The 19362-nt window shown below is 37.5% G+C and overlaps 1 protein-coding gene across 3 annotated transcripts in view; it reads left to right on the top strand.

Moving 5' to 3' along the window:
- Cngl (Cyclic nucleotide-gated ion channel-like) overlaps positions 1 to 19362 on the top strand; it is a 90445-nt gene that overhangs the window by 31795 nt on the left and 39288 nt on the right. The window lies entirely within an intron of this gene.

Here is a 19362-nt window from a genome sequence, read left to right as displayed (position 1 = left end):
ATCGATTGAAAAATGATGGATGGAAAGCAATTTAACAGGAATTTAATATTGTTGGGTTTGAAAATTATCGAACTGCATTAGTTCTTAAAAGAAAATACGAAAATCTAAACAAAAAAACGATTACGATTTATTTCGGCATCATTGCTTCCTGGGGGATTGAATTTTAACGTATGTACAATCCAGAGCTAATTGCTAATGTTAAAAAAAACCTTGTTTAATTTTATTTGTTGCTTCTTCGTTATTCGACATATTTATAAATTCTGGACGGCGGCGGCGTCTCGCTATTGCATTAACAATTTTGGGAATCGCTCGGCTCACTGTGGTCTCCGATTAGTTGTCCCTTTGCTCCAGTGTTATAAACACCATGTCTGACGGTGAAAGGGCGTAATTTTTATCTGTTTCTGAGAAAATTTCATCATGAATTTCCTCAATGATAAATCTTACCACGTCTTTGGGTAATCTAAATCGATTTCTAAAATCGCAGTCATTCCATTTTTCAAAATTATTTGGGCGTTCCCTGAAAGTGAGTCAATCTGGAATTCTAATCTAAAATGTTGATAGCAAACATGTCAAAATGATACTGATCCATCCTTGATCGATAGATATCAGTCGATCACTGAAAACCACGGTCAATGCTTAGACAACCCTCGATCACCGTTCGTACAACAAAATAATCTAACTTTAATCTAGACCAGGAGATAAACGGAAGTTAAACTAATTTGGTACAACCGGCCCTTAGTGATTGTTTTCGTGTTGTTGTTTTGTGTATTGTTGAATTATATTTTCCCCCAAAATAATATGATTCCTTTTTTCTCTATTTACTCTCCCTCCGCCACCCGGCGGCACGGCAATTTTGCCGGAGTACATACACTATTACGGATATTACTATCAAGTAATAGTGCAGTGCTTATCAACATAATTACCGGCGTCTCGCCTCCGCATTTTGACTTTGTTGTGTTTTATGTTCTGTGTCAATGTTAAAGAATTTCCTCACGATATGACATGAGTACAATAATATACCTTTTTGAATTTCAACTACCAATGTGTTCCCTAAATCCAGAGTTTTTAAATTTTTAAAAAGAGATTGCGGTACTATTCCCGTTGCTGAAATTATAAGTGGTAAAATAGATTTTTTTTTCTAAACTCCAAAGATTTCTCATAGCAACGGAGAGCTCTAAATATTTATTAATTTTTGTGTTATGTTATGGGAATTTGGAACAGCTATATCTAAAAGATATGCTTGCTTTTGTTGTTTATTTAAAATAATAATGTCTGGTCTGTTATGCTGAATGTGAATGTCAGTTAAAACTGTGCGATCAAAATATAATTTGTAATTGTCATTTTCCAAACAACTTTCGGGTTTATAAATGTAATGTGGTTGTGTATCCTTTAATAAATTGAATTTAACAGCTAGATTCATGTGTATAATTTTAACGAATATATCATGACGTTTCTTATATTCGCTTTGAGCTAAAACGGTACAAGAAGAAATGATGTGTTCAATGGTTTCCCCTTCAGTTCCGCAAATCCTACATTTATCGATGATCGATTGTAAACCGCATAAGTATGTGTTTTTTATAATTTTTTGTATTTATAACACGATCTTGTATTGCAAATATAAAACCCTCAGTCTCAGGATGAATATTTGATTTCTTAAGCCATGCATGAGAAGCCTGAATATTAATTTCTGGTTGTTCCAGTTCTTTAAAATATCTCCCATGTAAAGACTTCTGTTTTATATTTGCCATAGTGTCAGGTATATTTGGCTCAACAATATCTGAAATTATATTATCACTTAAATTCAAAGGTGTGTAACTTTTATCCGCTGAAACCAAAGCATTAAAAAAAGTGTTATCACGAGCTCTATTGAAAAAATAATTTTTTAGTGAAGCAATTTGATTGTGTTGTAGAATTTGTAGATTTGAAAAACCCCTACCACTATTTTCGCGTGGAAAATTAAACCTTTCAATAGCAGATTCGGGGTGATGTTTACAAAATTTTGTAAAGAGAACTCTGGTTTGAATGTTTATATTCTGTAAATTAGTTTTGGACCATTTTATAACACCAAAAGAATAGGTCAACAATGGAACAGCATATGTATTAACTGCTTAAATTAAATTATTACCGTTTAATTTTGATTTTAAAATAGATTTAATTCTTAAATAATAGTATATTATGTTATGAGGAGCAAAAATGAAGTTTTATGTGCTGCGGCTGGTAGATTAGCTGCCGAACGCAGTGAGGCAGACAAACCAGCCAAAGCACATAAAACCATTTTTGCTCCGAATAAGATATACTATTTTTTCTTCAAACCTTCATAACAAATTATTTAAGACATGTTAAGAAACCAGGTAGGAATTTCAAATGATTTAGCTAGTTTCCTTTACTGCCGCTCATCAGCGGAGATAATAACTTCACGGACGCCCTCAGCGGAGATAATAACTTTATCTGCCGCTCGTCAGCTCGTTAGATGCCATGATAATGAAGTGACACTTTAGCATTATCAATGCAGCAGGATAATGTCATAATTTACGGACGTTTGAAGAAAAAATTGTTTTTCTAAATTTTCTTTTATAATTGAATGTTGAATATGATTTGATTGATTAATACCTAAACATTTATAAAATTCTCCTTTATTTAAATTGTTAATGATTTGTCCTTCTTTAGTTATATATTCTAAATTTTCGTAATGACCGCGACATATTGATTGCGTTTTACACTTATCAATACCAAAACTCATCCCAATATCATTTGAGAAATTTTCAGTTATTGTTAGTAAAGATAAAATGTGATTCTTTTTAGATGCATAAAGTTTTATGTCATCCATATCAAGAAGGCGATTTAATTTGGATAGTGTGGTATTATTAAGTCTAATATTGAAACCATATCCAGTGCTATTTAATAGATTTGTCAAAGGATTAATGGCTAGACAAAATCATAAAGGACTTAAAGAATCTCCTTGATAAATTCCCGTTTAATTTGAATAGGCTCGGATTTTAATTTAGTATTGTTTATTGATAAATTTAAAGTAGTTCTCCAAAATGTCATTATATGGAATAAAAAGTTAATCAAATCCAAATTAATTTTATAAATTTTAAGAATTTTAATTAACCATGAATGTGGTACTGAATCATAGGCTTTTTTGTAGTCTATGAATGCGGTATAAATATTATGAATTTACACAATAATTAGGTACGATTTTTTATTTCTGTTGTAAAAAAGTTTTAGATGTGGATTGTCAAACTGAAGGTCGCTTAAAACGTTAGTGAGAACTCTGTCATAAATTACAAATACCTTATAAGCGCGCCTAGTTACTTTTCCTGGTAGTGCCAACTTAACGACGAGTCCCCAATCCACATTTGTAACGTTTTGGAAATAGTAGTTTATTGTTTGTTGTTGTTTATTGTGCTCATAATGTTGTTTTTGTTAATAACGTAACTAATATTAATGTTATGATTTTTTTTCTAGATATTGTAAATATGTACTGATTTAATCATTTTTGATATAGCTGGACATGATCCAATTATTGAATGCTTGGAAAATCTATGATCAAATTTCCACATTTTCGTCATCAGATATTTTCCAGCGTTTATGACAAACAATATGAGCAATATTTACATTACTATAACTATCTCCTCCTTAAATAGGTCATTGTTTTTCTTGACCTAGTAAGGTACCACTTGAAAATTAATTGTTTTTCTTTTATTGAAAGAATGAATTGTTTCTGTCTATATTTGCGCAGTTATAAAAAACCCTTTTACGAAAAACATTGTTCTTGTAAAATTTTAATTTGTAATACGTTGTTGAGCAATGTTTAACAATTCATGAAAAATATTCTAATTTGTTGCTTTCTCGAATTTTAACAGTTGAAGTGAAAAATAAAAATACACAACCAAATGTATTGTGGGTTGCATTTTCAGTTCCGTCAGGCTTATTATTACTCGTGAATCATCTTGTACAGCCACTTTGAGAATTACTCTGCGGAGGGACCAGTTGAGAGTTAATATATTAACGAATCTCTGGAGTCAAATTGGAAAAGTGTGAGGCATTTTTTCCCTCACCGAGTCTCTGTAGCTGCTTGTATTGGAAAATATTTGTCGCACTGCACATTCAGACCGAATAAAACATGACGGTGCCACAGAAATATCGAAGTTCAAAGCGAATCATGAACAACAGAAAATTGAGGAGAGCAAAGCGTAAAAATGTTTTATAGTTTTTTGTTCTTAGCAAGGAATAAAGAACAACAACACAACCTTTATATTATTTTGCAATTTATTCGAATAAATGTTTTTGTTTCAAGTAGTCGTAACACAAAAACTGCAAACCTATGTGTGTTAAAAAGCTTCGTTTTGAAGGTCCAACCCTCACAATTTTAAAACAAAAAAGGGAGAAGTAATGGGAGGTAAAATTTCCCGCGGCTTTGATTTTCACTTCCTTTGGTGAAAATTTTTCTACAAGTTGTCGAATCAAACCTAACCTCAAAATACATATTTTTTGAAAAGGTGGAAAGTAGACATGTTAAAAAATAAACGGTCGACAGTAACGAAGAGAAATTGAAGAAGCAGAGAAGAGTGAAGCATCCCTCCTCCAGTTCGTCGAATTAATCACCTGCCACGATGTTTTTCTTTCAGGTTTTAATTAGCCATTTTTCGGGGACGTTTCGACTGATTTGAAAAACTCTTCACCAACTCCCCGGAAAACCTCGTCTAATTCTTTGACAAATTATTGTATGTCGCGGGGGACACAGACCCCGTCCCCACCCCCGCCAGTTAATTAATAATTTCTCGTCGGCGAGAAAACTCTGACAAACCTGCAGGTCCGTCTCTGTTGGTTCAAAACGAACACTCTCGCATTCCTACGACTACAACACACTTTTTAATCAATCTTTCGCAATATCTACAACAATTGGTCTCGCGTTACGATTGTAAGTATTAGGTATTAGGTGCGTTTTATTGCCGCTTATCATCCATCTGCTAGCTTAATCCAATCGTTTTATTGCAAAAATAGTGTCAGCAGCTATCTATCTTCGATATCGTCTCTCGAGACGATAGAACGGACTGGAAATAGAGGGGGAATTGTCATATGCACGTCATATTGTGTCAATCCTGTCAAGTCTGATCTGGTTTTGTTTTTGTATTCCTTTATTTGCCTTTTGCACGTTGTTTTTAAAGATTAAAAATTAAAAAACTGTTTTAATATTAATTTCAGTGATATTTTTTGTTGATCCATGATTATCATCATAACCTCAAATAAATATAACGTCACGATCTGTCAAATGTCTATCCTGTTACCAACAAATCGTTTTGTGCGAAATAGCATTTTTAACTAATTCTAAGATAGAAGATAGGCAGCAATAAAACGCACCTATTGTTAGAGGCAAAAAATTCAGAATAAAAATCCTCCCTTCGATGATCGTCCGGCAGACCATAAAGCTCACTTTTAATGAGAACAAAACGGCAAAACTGACGCATTCTCACGGATAAATGGATAATTTTCGCCAGAAGCGGATGACCCTTGTTGTTTTTTTGAATTTTGACAAAAAAAAAATTCTAAACTACAGAGTATTTCACGAGTGATAATGAGTCCGGCGGAAGTGAAAATGCAACCCACAATACATTAGAAACTTAAAACTGGATATGACGCGGTTAAACTCTAGCTTTACCTATCTTCCAAATGTATTGTGGGTTGCATTTTCAATTCGGTCGGGCTCATTATTACTCGTGAATCACTTTGTACAGGCACTTTGAGAATTACTCTGCGTAGGAACCAGTTGACAGTTAATAAATTAACGAATATCTGGAGCAAATTGGTAAAGTGTGAGGCATTTTTTCCCTCACCTAGTATATTATGCAGTCTCTGTAGCTGTTTGTATTGGAAAATATTTGTCGCAGCGCACATTCAGACCGAATAAAACATGACGGTGCCACAGAAATATCGAAGTTCAAAGCGAATCATGAACAACAGAAAATTGAGGAGAGCAAAGCGTAAAAATGTTTTATAGTTTTTTGTTCTTAGCAAGGAACAAAGAACAACAACACAACCTTTATATTATTTTGCAATTTATTCGAATAACTGTTTTTGTTACAAGTAGTCGTAATACAAAGACTGAAAACCTATGTGTGTTAAAAAGCTTCGTTTCGATGGTTGCAACCCTCACAATTTTGAAACAAGAAAGGGAGAAGTAGTGCGAGATAAAATTTCCCGCGGCTGTGATTTTCACTTCCTTAGGTGAAAATTTTTCTACAAGTTGTCGAATCAAACCTAACCTCAAAATACATATTTTTTGAGAACGTGGAAAGTAGACATGTTAAAAAAATAAACAGTCGACAGTAACGAAGAGAAATAGAAGAAGTAGAGAAGAGTGAAGAATCCCTCCTCCTGACCTGACCTGACCTGACCTGCCACGATGCTTTTCTTTCATGTTTTAATTAGCCATTTTCCGGGGACGTTTCGACTGATTTAAAAAACTCTTCAACAACTCCCCGGAAAATCTTGTCTAATTCTTTGACAAATTATCGTATGTCGCGGAGGACAAAGACCTGGACCCCACTTCCACCAGTTAATTAATAATTTCTCGCGGGCGAGAAAACTCCGTCTCTGCTCTACCGATTTTTCGTCCTGTTGTCGTGTTCATGCGATTACAATGACCACAAAACACTCTTTTATAATTCTTTCGCAATCTACAACAGTTCGACTCTCTTTACAATTATAGTGATGCATCCTCACGGATAATTTCCATCAGAAGCGGATGACCCTTGTTGTTTTTTCGAATTTTGACAAAAAAAATTTAAACTACAAGGTATTTCATGACTTCATAAGTGATAGATAACGAGTCCGACGGAATTGAAAATGCAACCCACAATACACCTACTTCGGTAATGTAGGTTGCATTTGTATTTCCCCCGGGCTCTTTATCACGCCTTTGTTACAACAATTTTTAACAATTCGTGAAAAATTGACAGTTGAAGTGAAAAATAAAAATACAAGGTAATTTATGAGCAATAATAAGCTCAACGGAACTGAAAATGCAACCCACAATACATTTGGAAGGTAAAGCTTGATAATTTAGCTTGGCACATTCAGGTCCGTCTTTGCCCTACCGATTTTTTGTCCTGTTGGTTCAGGATGAAAATTCGAAAGTGTCTCAAACAAGCGTCGACGAATTCTCCCGTAAAAGCGCAAACAAATACCTCAGCTTCCCAACAAATGGATCCGTCTGTCTGGCCGTCCCTTTGTAAACATCGTGATTTCGTCGACTTTTTTAAGGTAGCGCTCTCGCTTTCGAAGTCTTAGCCGAGACGAGGGCTTCAACCCCGTCCGAGGTGAACACGTTCGGCCGGCGAGACCCTCCCGGTGGGGTCCCCGCTTGTTTTGACCAAATCCACATGAAAATCATCAGCGCATCTCGCCGCAGTTGTCAGATGCGTCTTCTCTCGCCGTAAAAATCCAAATCGATATTGTGCCAGCCTCAGATTCTTGCATTCCCGAGTCTCATATTCCCGCTCCATTATTCCTTGTCTCGATTACATTGTGTGCATTTCTCGAATACCTCCTCTGTCCTGTGGCTTATTCCTCCTGTCGCAAAAACGTGAACGTTTCGGTGCATCATTCCGCACCGGACATTTTTCATGCGCACTTTCAAACCGATATTTCAGGCCAGAAATATCAAATCATTGCCGCACACGAAACCCTAATGAAAACCAATCATTTCCGGCCGATTGTGTCGCGGATTATTGCAGTTTTTCGCGCATTCGGACGCACTCAAAGAACCGAACGATGAACACCAATGAAACGGCAGAATAACATTTTTACGATAATGGCGGCGCGTAATGGCTGCCATTTACCGAAATTAATTCCCACTGAAACGAAAATTATGTCGGACTGTATAGAGTGTCCATAAAGATCTCTTCGCACCAAAATACGCAAACATTCCTTGTTTTCGTATTGTACAAGTTCTGGTGTGCCTCAAGGCTCCGTTCTCGGACCACTCATATTTCAACATTTTAACCTACAGGGTGATTTTGAAAGTCGTGCAGATATTTTAATCACGAGCTACTGGCTTCATGTAGAACTCGGAAAAAATGTTTAAAAAATTCTATGTCAAAAAATAAAATGACATTTATTTTTTGAGATACAATTTTTTAAAATTGCTTTTAGTCTTCTACGTTGTCAAACAACCTCGTAGGTAAAATTTCGGCACATTTTAAAAATACACCCTGTATATCATATTTTATAAAACGTACACCAATGCGGTTTCCTTGTTTTACAGCATATTTCCTATAGATTACTTCGCATTGGCGTACATTTTATAAAACATGATATACAGGGTGTATTTTTAAAATGTGCCGAAATTTAACCTACGAGGTTGTGGAACAACGTAGAAGTCTAAAAGAAATTAAAAAAAATTGTAGCTCAAAAAATAAAATGACATTTATGACAGAATTTTTTTAGATATTTTTTCCGAGTTCTACATGAAGCCAGTAGCTCGTAGTTAAAATATATGCACAACTTTCAAAATCACCCTGTATTCTTATTATCAACGGGTCTAAGAATTTATCTGACTCGTGCGATGAAGTTGGAGAGCGTCTGAACCTGGCATTATCTCTAAGGCAACGCGTACGACGCGGCCTGGTGTGCGCCCCCCTTAACGCTTAACAAAGTTTCTTGCTTGCCCCCGTAAAAAATGTAAAATATCCGTTTCTTTAACCACGTCGCCGCTTCGAAACCCATCACTCTTCCGGGCCCTTTTAATCGCCCATCCCTAGTCCGGGCACGATCCGCGCCCCCGGAAATCTCCGGGCATTATCATTTTGTTGTTGTTGTTGCATGCATTGTATAATTTTGAGCTTTGGCCGAGTTCCCAGCCGGCAAACTAATCTGAGATATCGGATAACGGCACCGGTTTAGTTTATGTAAATGTTGTTGACGTTAAATCCTCTTTGTAAACTGTCAAAAATTCGCTCCCGGAGCTCGACGTCCCGGACCGCAAAAAAGGATTGATGCCGCTCGCGCGACCGCTTTATCCTTGCCAGGGCGGATCGTCTATGATGATTTTTAATGGTTGGAAGAGGTCCAATTTGTCGCGGGGACGGCGGAGATGGCGGCGACACTGGTGCAACATATTGTCCAATTCGGTGCACGCCCCCACACCCTCGAAGCGCACAACTCTCTCTTGTCGCTGTTGTCAAACAATTCCTTCTCTTGTGTCCCGCCGCCGCCACCATTAATTACCCGCCCCTTTGTATTTTTGCCGGGTTAACGCTTCCAGATCATTGCATTGTTCGAGTGTCACAACACAACAATTACGTAGGTAAGTCCGCACACGTCGACAGTTTCCCGACGGCGGCGTCCTCCGGGGGCGGCGAGTCGACAATTAACGAATTCAACCGGAATTTTTATCTCCTAGATCGTCTTGAGGTACTCCGTACAACTGTGGAGAGTCGTCGCGGGGGCGGCGGGACTGCAGAAAGCAAAGTAAACACAGTCGTAGGCGTAACGTTAACCGCATTGAACTTTGCTAAAGGGGTGAAAATGTTGCGACCGTAACAATCAACAAAAAAAAAATTCGGTAACAATTTCGCAACAAATTGAACGGACGCAGTCGTAGGCGTAGCCGTAGGTGAGCTTTGTGCTTTCTAGTGTAAAAACGGGGTCAAAAGGCCACTCCTGTGCTTCGTTAACTAGAATTGAAAAATCAAGAGCCGTCGGTGACGAATTAAACTGGAACTTTTCCGGTTATTGCCGAAATGCCGGTGTTTTGCAACTCCGGACTTGATCCGGGTCCAAAGAAATTCGTCTCCTTCAAACTTTACAACCGGAAACTTATCACTCCGTGAGACAGAGATTAAGCATGGTAATAACCCCGAAAAGACGAGATAGCATCGAGGGTTGTAATTGAGAGGGTTGGCGCCCTTGCGTGTTCCACGCTAGAGCTAGATTCATTCTTTTTAAACAATGTAGGTGTTTACCGTTCGGGATTGGGGTGAGGCGGCGCGGGGGTGGCATTCACGATAACAGTTCAAGTCTCTTGCGAGTCACTTCGAAAACTCCATCGTTCTTGAATGGATCGAAAGCGGGATCAAGACGATAGACGAATACAAATACTTTGCCAATTTCGCTTATTCGGATGTTTCGCGGTATTACAGTTTATTCGGGTTGGAAGTCTTTAAGGGCAGTAAAAAATAATAATAAGTTGGGCATCGAAGGCGGATTCTTCGATGGGGAAAAACAAAACGGGCGAAGGACACGGGCTTATTAAAAAAAGTTTTGTAACAGGCCGCACCTGGAGAAATCGTACAATGGAATAAAATGTTCCGGAGAGGCGAACAAGTTTCGATGTGGAATCGGTCGGTGTTGAATTTTAATGCTGCGGAATTTGGACCGCAGTATTAAAAACAGGAAAAGGAAAATTTTATTGGTGTGCAACCGTGCGCGAAACGAGCATTTCGCGTCCCTAAAACAAGCCGCGAAATCCAATTTGGCGACCGTCGCTTTTAACGAAACATTAATCGAAACATCAATTTCACTACATCTCTCTTCCGACATTCTTACGATTATCTACAAAATGAAATGTTTTATTTATGTCATTTCTATAGCGACATGTAAGCCGGATTTATACAACGTACACCAATGCGATTTCCTTGTTTTAAAGCATATTTCCTAGAGGTTACTTCGCATTGGCGTACATTTTATAAAATATGATATACAGGGTGTATTTTTAAAATGTGCCGAAATTTTACCTACGAGGTTATGGGACAACGTAGAAGACTAAAAGCAATTAAAAAAATTGTAGCTCAAAAATTAAATGACAGAATTTTTTAAATATTTTTTCTGAGTTCTACATGAAACCTAGTAGCTCGTGGTTAAAATTTTGCCGTGCATTTCAGGGACACCTGCATGTATTTATTGACAGTGAAGTAAATTTTACTTGTTCATTTTATAATAATTAGATATTATCGGTTGCCCAAAAAATGTTGTACACCTTTGCTACGAAAACTTTTAACATCGTCGAGATTGTCTCTCGGTACTTTAAAGAATCATGTCGCGGCCTTGATATACAGGGTATCTCATCTAAGAATTTAGAGCCTAATATCTCGGTTATTTGCCAACGGATTTTTATGAAATTTAAAATGCAGATATTTTAGACCGTGAAGGTTCAATTAGTAATAATAAAATTACCTCAAGTTAAAAAATGTAATTTTAACATATGTTTCCTTTATCGAAAATTATGCGCGATTATTATTAGATTGTTAAACATTAAAAAATAGGGGTCTACACAAACAATTAAGTAAATCACTTGTCTGATTCAACGAAAATATTAGATTTTGTCGTTAAAAATTTAATGTAAAATTTGAAGGTATTTGAGCAGTTACCTTTTGAAACAATTGATGATTAATTGCCAAGCAACATTTTATACACCTTTAAAGTCTGTCAAAATTGGGCGCGCTTTATTGGAAACGTCAAATTGTGAAAATTTATTGAAAATACTCTAAAAATAGACTACAATGCCAAACATTTCAATATTTTTGAAAAAGGAAAAATTTTGCCGATGGAGAGTGTCGTAGAACTTCAATGACACAGTTCGTTTTCTCGTGGAACACTATCCAAATGAAGGCTTTACAAAATGTAAGGTTAAGAGAGTCGTCAATTTATTTGAAGACACAGGAAGCGTACGTGAACTAAATTACCTTGCTAAAATATCCCGATCGTGTTTTAGTCCTTTATGAAAGAATTAAAGCATCCAGTATAATAAATTACGTCCAAATGTTGTCTTTAACTTTGTAAGGTTAGCAAGATAAACGTCAAATATGTCACCTGCTGTTCTGCGAAAAGGGATGACCAAAATTCTGCAAAATTGCGCGTTTGTTTCACACGCGTCTACGTTTTTGCATTTGCAGCCACGTTTAACACAGTTTTTTGCTTTTTTCTTGCAAACCAGACGTCTTTCAAGGACGAGTTTTTCCCTACAGCATTTTTTAATGACGATCAATTTTTTATGTAAATCTTAATTGGTTCAATATTTTAAAAAGGCATGTAAAAATTACGTTTTTAAGACTTGGGTGATTGCATTAATGGGATTTTATTCTTCACCGTCTAAAATAGCTGAATTTTAAATTTCACAAAAATCCGCTGGAAAGTAAGAATCTAGGTAAATTGCTCGAATGCAATTGCTCGAAGACGAATTGCTCGAAATCAGCTGCTCGAAAGTCAATTGCTCGAATATGACTTTGCTCGAATTGCAAGTTCCTCGAACGACAGTTTCTCGAAAATGTTTTGCTCGAAAGTAATTAATAATTATCATACACAGGATAATGTGGTGATTGTTATTACAAAGGCCACATCCGTATTGCATTTAATAAATTAAAAAAACAACTGTTTTACACAAAAATTTTAACTTCTGATTTTTACACAGATAAGAGGATTCATTTCTAAAATTTTATATATGAATAGATGAATTAGATTTTAAATCAAACGATATTAAAAATCTGAAGACAGGTTTTATTTATGATGTGGGATTTGTAATTGCGGCAAGGCGGTAAGGCCGTTAAGAGACCTTCGGGTGCAGGCATTTGAGATTCCTTTATTTTCTCCAAGGCCGCAACAGTTTTTTTTTTTAATAAAACAATAAGTTTATGCAATATGCAATTGGGATATAAGTTTAGTAAGTGCATTATAGCAGAATCTAGAAAGAGTTTGAAAAATCGCTTATACGAAAAAAAAATGGCTTTGAAGTAATTTTTTACAGGAATATTTTGAAGGCATTAATGTCATTATTACGACTAGTCCGTAATTACTAATTACTAATTACACATTTTCGACCATATAAATTCGAGCAAAACATTTTCGAAGAACTTGTATTTCGAGAAAAGTTACAATCGAGCAATTTCATTTTCGAGCAATTGATTTCGAGCATTTGATTTCGAGCAACTGCATTCGAGGAATTTGCCGGAGACGGGAAAATAACTGAGTTATTAGGCTCGAAAGTCTTAGCTGAGACACCCTGTACAAATAACTATTAAAAAGGAGTTCTTTATATTTTCTGACTTAATTTAAAACTGATCTTATTGGAATATCCTCTGAATATTGATCATCTTATTTTAAAACAACTTTGTATGTCATTCTCTATTTATTTCGCTCTTCATTGTCTTCTTCTTCTATTTCTTGTAAGTTGCCTGTGCGCAATACTGTGCGGTCTGTCTTCTTCCCTGCAGAGGAGTTTTTCTTCTCATCTGTGACCTTCTTTGTTTTGTCTCTGTACGCAGCTGTGATCGAGTACTGGTGGATCGCCTTCTCGAGGACTTCTAAGTAGAGCAAGATGTTGTAGAACTTGACGGTACTATTGTTCCCGAGAAGTCTGAAAAGAGGGTCTTTGCTGCACTTGCACATTTCGAAGAGTCGCGACACTCCTTGCACCAGAGCGTTGAAAATCTCGTCGGTTTCTTTGAGCATAGTTTCGGATTCGCTGGCTTCCCCTTCGATTTCTTCCAGGACATCTTCTAGCTCTTGTAGGGTTTTTCTTTGCTGGTGTATCCTGGTCTCGTGAAGGATATATCTTTCGTCAATGTCCAAGTAGAGGAAACCTAGCCGGTCGTTTATCTCTTCCATCTCCTTGATCATTTCTAGAACGAATTTGAAGTTATAAAAGTTGATTTCTTCTTGTCGGGCGAAATTCGTTGCTACTTTGCTTTCTTTCCTAAAGTGCTGAAACATCATGGTCAACTACTTCCAACTCGAGCAACTTCTTCTATTTCTATGTCCTCCATCATGTGTCAGAACGCGCGAAGCTCCAGTTCTTTCCGTTTCTCCTTCTCTTTCTGTTCCAAGTCTATCATGATGCGCGTTTGTCCCTTGGTCAAAAAGAACTCCCTCAGTTTGCGGTTGTCGTCTAGTTTCCTCTTGTGCTCTCGCATCTCTTACAAGTTGGACGTCAGATCGTGGAGAGCTCTCGTTCTCAAGATCTGCAGTTTGCTACACCACTCCTCTCTCTGATTGTACGCTATGGTAGCTTCTTCGATCAGATCCAACATGCTCTTCTTGCCATCTGACAATCTGTCAACGAGTCGTTGCCACTGACTCATGAAAACTCGTCTCAAGCACAGAAGATGGTCGATTTCGGACCTCAACTGCTTGTTCTTGGTACAAATCGTACCAAACTGGATCATCTGCGTTTCCAGCTTGTTCTCCAGTTTTTGGACTGTCTTGATGGCGGCCCAAACCCGGTCTTCGTCTTGTCTGTCGGTGATTTGTTGCTTGCGTAACAACTGGACCGCTTTTTGACATATTTTAATTTCTCCATCTATTTCTTCTATGTAGATTTTGTACTTTGTCACCTTGTTATTAAACTTCTTGTAGTCTTCTAAACGTCTAGAGAGATGATCAAAGTCCTTTTCTTCTTCCCGGATTCGTCCAGGAGCTACTGCTCTAGTCAAGTCTTTCAGTATGTTCTCGTGCTCTTTTTGGAAAATTGCAAGGCCTTTGTCTCCTTTTACCAGCTTACTGCTCTTGACAAATTGACTGTGACTACAAGCTCTGTCTAGTACGACGTACTGAAAAATCCAAAGACTCAAAAAGACTGCTGAGATTTGCCAAGAACAAACTGACCTGACGTTTCAACGTTGTCAACTCCTTTTCAACAACGCGCTGACTTTGTTGATACTTTTCTTCTTCCGTCAAAACCGGTTTTCTCCTTTTCAAGAGTGCGTCAATCTTCTAGACATTTCTCTTCTTTGAAACTTCATCGTCTAGTCCTTTTCTTCACTCTCACTTTCTTGTCGCAGTTTTTCTAGTCCTGCAGAGTTAACAAACTACTCCTTGTCCCTTCCCTCCAACTATTTGTATTTTCACCGATGTACTCGTTGTCCCTTCATGAATTCACATTGTTCCACAATTCCATCCCCATTTTACGACCCTTAATAAATCTCCCGATCCATATTTGGCCGTAATTCCCGCCAGCCCTGACGTTGATGTCGGCAGACCGCAAACAACACTAAAATATTATCCTTGTACGTGTAACAGGAGTTGTCATGTACGCCATTCCGTTCCTCCGTGCACACGTCATCCGTCAATTCCCTTATCGCTCCCGGAAACCCACTGTCATTGTCGGGACTTTTTCCCGGCCCCGCTAATTCTTTTGTTGGGCTTGTGACGTCTCAACCGGATGCAATGTCGTTAACCCTAATTTTTGGGAAGACGCCGGTGGCGGCGTGTTTTCCATTCTTCGGCGTCATCGATTGATCGCGCCGCCCCTCTCGCGTATTTGTGAAGAGATTAGAGGCGGCTTTATCGATGTCGAGGAGGTGTTCGTTCTGTTTGAAAAGTCGACGAACTTTTCCACTTAATAAATTTCAATTTGCGCGAGATCAACGGACACAAACAGGGAATTAATTAGGGAATCGACGGGAAGAGGCACCCGATTGTAGCGAGTGGATTTTTATTTTTCCCCCGTCCCGAAGGGGATTAATTAGCAACGTTGCAGGGACGCTGTGGTGTCTCCTTTCGCGCGTCGCTGATTAAAACTTTCCATCCCCTCGGAGTGTCGACTTTCGCATTTTTCAATCATCCACCTGGGCGGCGGTCGCCGCTTTCGGATTTAATTATTAATTACGGCGTAACAATGTGGCGGCCGCCCCTCGCTCTACAATTCCGTCGGGGACTGTCGCTCTGCGGACGGTTTCCGCTTCCTCTATCCGTCGGATTTTCTGGAACGTCCGTCCCGATAATTAAACTCATTTCCTTTGGTGAAAATAAAAAGGACCCTCAGTCGCCGCCTCAAGTCGGCGAGCGCTTAATTGGGGTAATTCGGTTAGGGGTGGGTTTGATGCGGCCGCGACAAACCGATCCAAAGCGAAGGGGAAAATTACACAGATACCTATTCTATATTAAAAAAAAGGAAAATTTTTCTCAACAGACCTGAAAATATTTTCGAGGTGAAGGATAAAATTCGGCAACGGAAATCGCAAACTTGGAAGAAGAAGTTTAATGAGACGCAGAAAAACAACCCTTGAAAACATTCATTACTGGAAGAAAACTTTGCTCGGATAATGAGATACAGAAAAAGAACAAAAGTTGAGAGATCAAGAAGTGCAAATAGTTCTTGGAAGCGTAAATATATGCGGAGATAAATTTAAACAGGGTAATAGAGGGGAATCGGGACAGGTTTTGAATTTAGTAAAAGGATGCAAAAGTCAGAAATAGAATTCAAAATTGTTTCCAAAAGGATACGTTATGTCAGAATCAGACAAATGGACACAAAGTTGGGTAGATTAAATGGAAAACAAGGACGTTGAAGAAAAAACAGAATTTTATGAAAAGATAACAAGGAGCGAGTAACTGTACAAAGCTCAAAAGACACCAAGATAAGAGAGAAATACGGATAAAAAATACAAAACTTGGTCGAAGGAAGGGCACAATACGAAACATTGAAAGGACTAGAGAATACAATCAGGTCAGCTGCAGAGGAAGAAGTATTAAGGAAAAATACTTCAAAGAAGAAAAAAGACTGGTACGATGCGGAATCCGAATTAGCTATAGAAAGGAGAAGAAGAGCTAGAAGGAAATTTTTGGAACAAAGTACAGAGCAATGTATTACTGAAACAAGAGAAACAAGAAGAGAAACTAGAAGTATATGCAGGCGGAAAAAAAGACAAGAGGTAGAAGGACAAATGAAAGAAATTGGAGAAAATTCTAATCAGAAACAAATAAGAAATTTCTATCAAGGAATCAAGAAGGAGAAGAAAGAATACCAACCAAAACAGATATATTGTAAAAACAATGAAGGACAGATCATTATAAATGAGGAAGAAAATTTGGAGCAGTGAGTAGAACACTTCCAAAATTTGCTGAATAGACCAACAAGGGTTAACAGAAGTGAAGAAAGCTGAGAGAGTAAAGAAGACTTGGAGGGGTTGCGGAACGAGCAAGATATGGAGCAACCAACCATCGATGAAATTACAGAAATAATCAGCCAAATAAAAAAAATGGAAGTACAGGAGAGAATCAAATATGTCTAGAACTCGTAAAAAATGGTGGCCAAAGATTACTGCAGGAAATTACGGAATTGATACAGGAGTGCTGGATCCGGGAGAAAATGCCAACAAATTGGAAAAGAACAGTACCACGTCCAATTTTTAAAAAGGAAATCGTGCAGGATGCACCTTCAACTACCTGGGAGGAATAGTAACAAACCAGCATGAAGTGGAAGCGGAGATCACAGGCAACAAATGTGCTGGAATGTTGCAAAACCTGCTAAAGAACAAACACGTCTCCAGAAGAGGATTTCTGAAAGAGTCATGACACCAACAATCTTGTATGTCTCAGAATCTTGGATTTTGAACGGAAATTATGAGACTACGGCTAGAAATGTGGAAATGCAGGATATTGAGAAGGATATGTGGAGGTAAAAAAGTGAATGATCAATGGAGAAGGAGAACAAACGAAGAAATAGCAACACAGGAAAGAAAAAGAGAGGGTGACCGAAGAAGAAGAGGATGTAAGAGGATTTGCGCATGACTCGGTGGAGAAAGAAGGCAAAGAATAGAACAACCTGGAAAAAATTATAAACCAATCCAAGGGTCTCGAAAGCCTCAGCGTGTTCAAAAATGATTGTAATATTGTAGTAGGTTTTGATAATTTGAGTGTTTTGAATTTTAACGCATACTAGAAAAATGATACCAACTATCAAAAACCCTAAAAATGACAGGTATAAGATAGGTTAGGTTTATCAGTCAAAAAATATTAACTAAATCGGCTTATAATGGTTTTAAACCAATCACAACTCCTTAGTGTCTATAAATTAATGTGGGATCCTAGTAGGCGTTGAAAGTTGACTCTTCCACCAGAAATCAAATAATCTTAGTATGATCTACGATTTGCAACTCTCAGAACAAATTGCTTTTGCTGGTTGCCTAGCTTGACAAAATAGGTGATAGGTCTCAACACTCTCAACAAATTACGTATTTATTGTGCACTTAAGAAGAAAGTAAATAACATCAGTGACTCAGTTAAAAGAGTAACAATTAAAATTAAAGAAATGGCTCGAAGTGTCCTCCATTTTGCTCTGAACATCTTCTCACTGTCACTTTCTTATTTTCAAAAATATTTTGTAACATCTATTCGTTGATGTTAAAACAACAGTTGGTAATCTCTTCTATTATTTCATTTAAATTATTCATTTGTCGTTTATACACTTCGTTTCTCAAATAGCCGAACACAGAAAAGTCTAAGGGAGTTAAGTCAGGCGAACGCGGAGGCCATACCGTATTTGTACCTCTATTTATGACACGATCACCGAAAAAGAGATTTAAATACTGGTGATTTGCACGAGTTGTATGAGGTGTCGCACCATCTTGCTGAAAATAACCGTGCTGAAGCTCTTCGTCATCTAACTGGTTAATGAATTCATCCAAAATTAATTCCCTGTATCTCTCAGCATTAATAGTTTGATGGAAAAATACATGAGCAATAAGTCTTCTGCGGGAAACTGCAATCCATACGCCAAATTTCATTGGATGTAAAGGGGCTTCAACAAACACATGAGGATTGTCAGAACTCCAAAAGCGAACATTTTGTGAATTGACGTATCCTGACACATGAAACCACGCTTCATCTGAGAAGAAACTCAAGTCTAACAATTAACAATCTGTCATTATTGAGATTATTCTGAAACCGGTTACAATAATTTATGCGGCTTTGAGGATCATTAGGGGGGAGCTCTTGTACAGTTGTTATTTTGTATGGATGCAAATGCAAGTTTGAAGAGACAGTCTGGTAAGGGATGTTCTCGGATGTTCTTCTAAATGATCTTGTATGTTTTCAACTACATCTTCCATCACTTCGGGACAACCTGACGATTTCCCCTTTTCAACACTACCAGTAGTAACAAAACGATTCACAATTCGAAGAAAGTGAGCTGCGAGGGACTTTTCCAAAACATTTTGGTCCAGGTAGTTGGTTAAAAATTCTTCTTTGCAAGCTTGAACGCTGTATGTCCATTCTCCGTCTCTTTTAACACCGTTGCGGTAATAAGACATTGTAATGAATTTATTTTGTTCAAGTGTGAAGACCATTTTAGCAATTCCTTCTAAAATATTTGCGAGATTATAAAATTGTGCTGATTTTCAATATAAAAACAGATAAAGACAATGCTTTTGTAACACCACCGGAAATTATCTAGCTTGGAAAAAGCTTTTTTAGAATAAACAAACCAGGAACGCAAGAAACAACAAAGCAGGACTTCGAAAGCACAAATGAGGTTAAGTTGACTTTGTGTTGACAGTTTGTGAATATTTGACAGTTTGCGATTAGTATTTCATTTCAGAGCCATCTGCGATCCTACATTCTTTTATAGACAGTCTGTAGATATTT

The sequence above is a fragment of the Tenebrio molitor genome, chromosome 4 (assembly GCF_963966145.1).
Source record: "Tenebrio molitor chromosome 4, icTenMoli1.1, whole genome shotgun sequence".
Lineage (NCBI taxonomy): Eukaryota > Metazoa > Arthropoda > Insecta > Coleoptera > Tenebrionidae > Tenebrio > Tenebrio molitor.
Note: the sequence above shows the minus strand (reverse complement) of the source record. Positions and strands in the feature narration are given on the sequence as shown.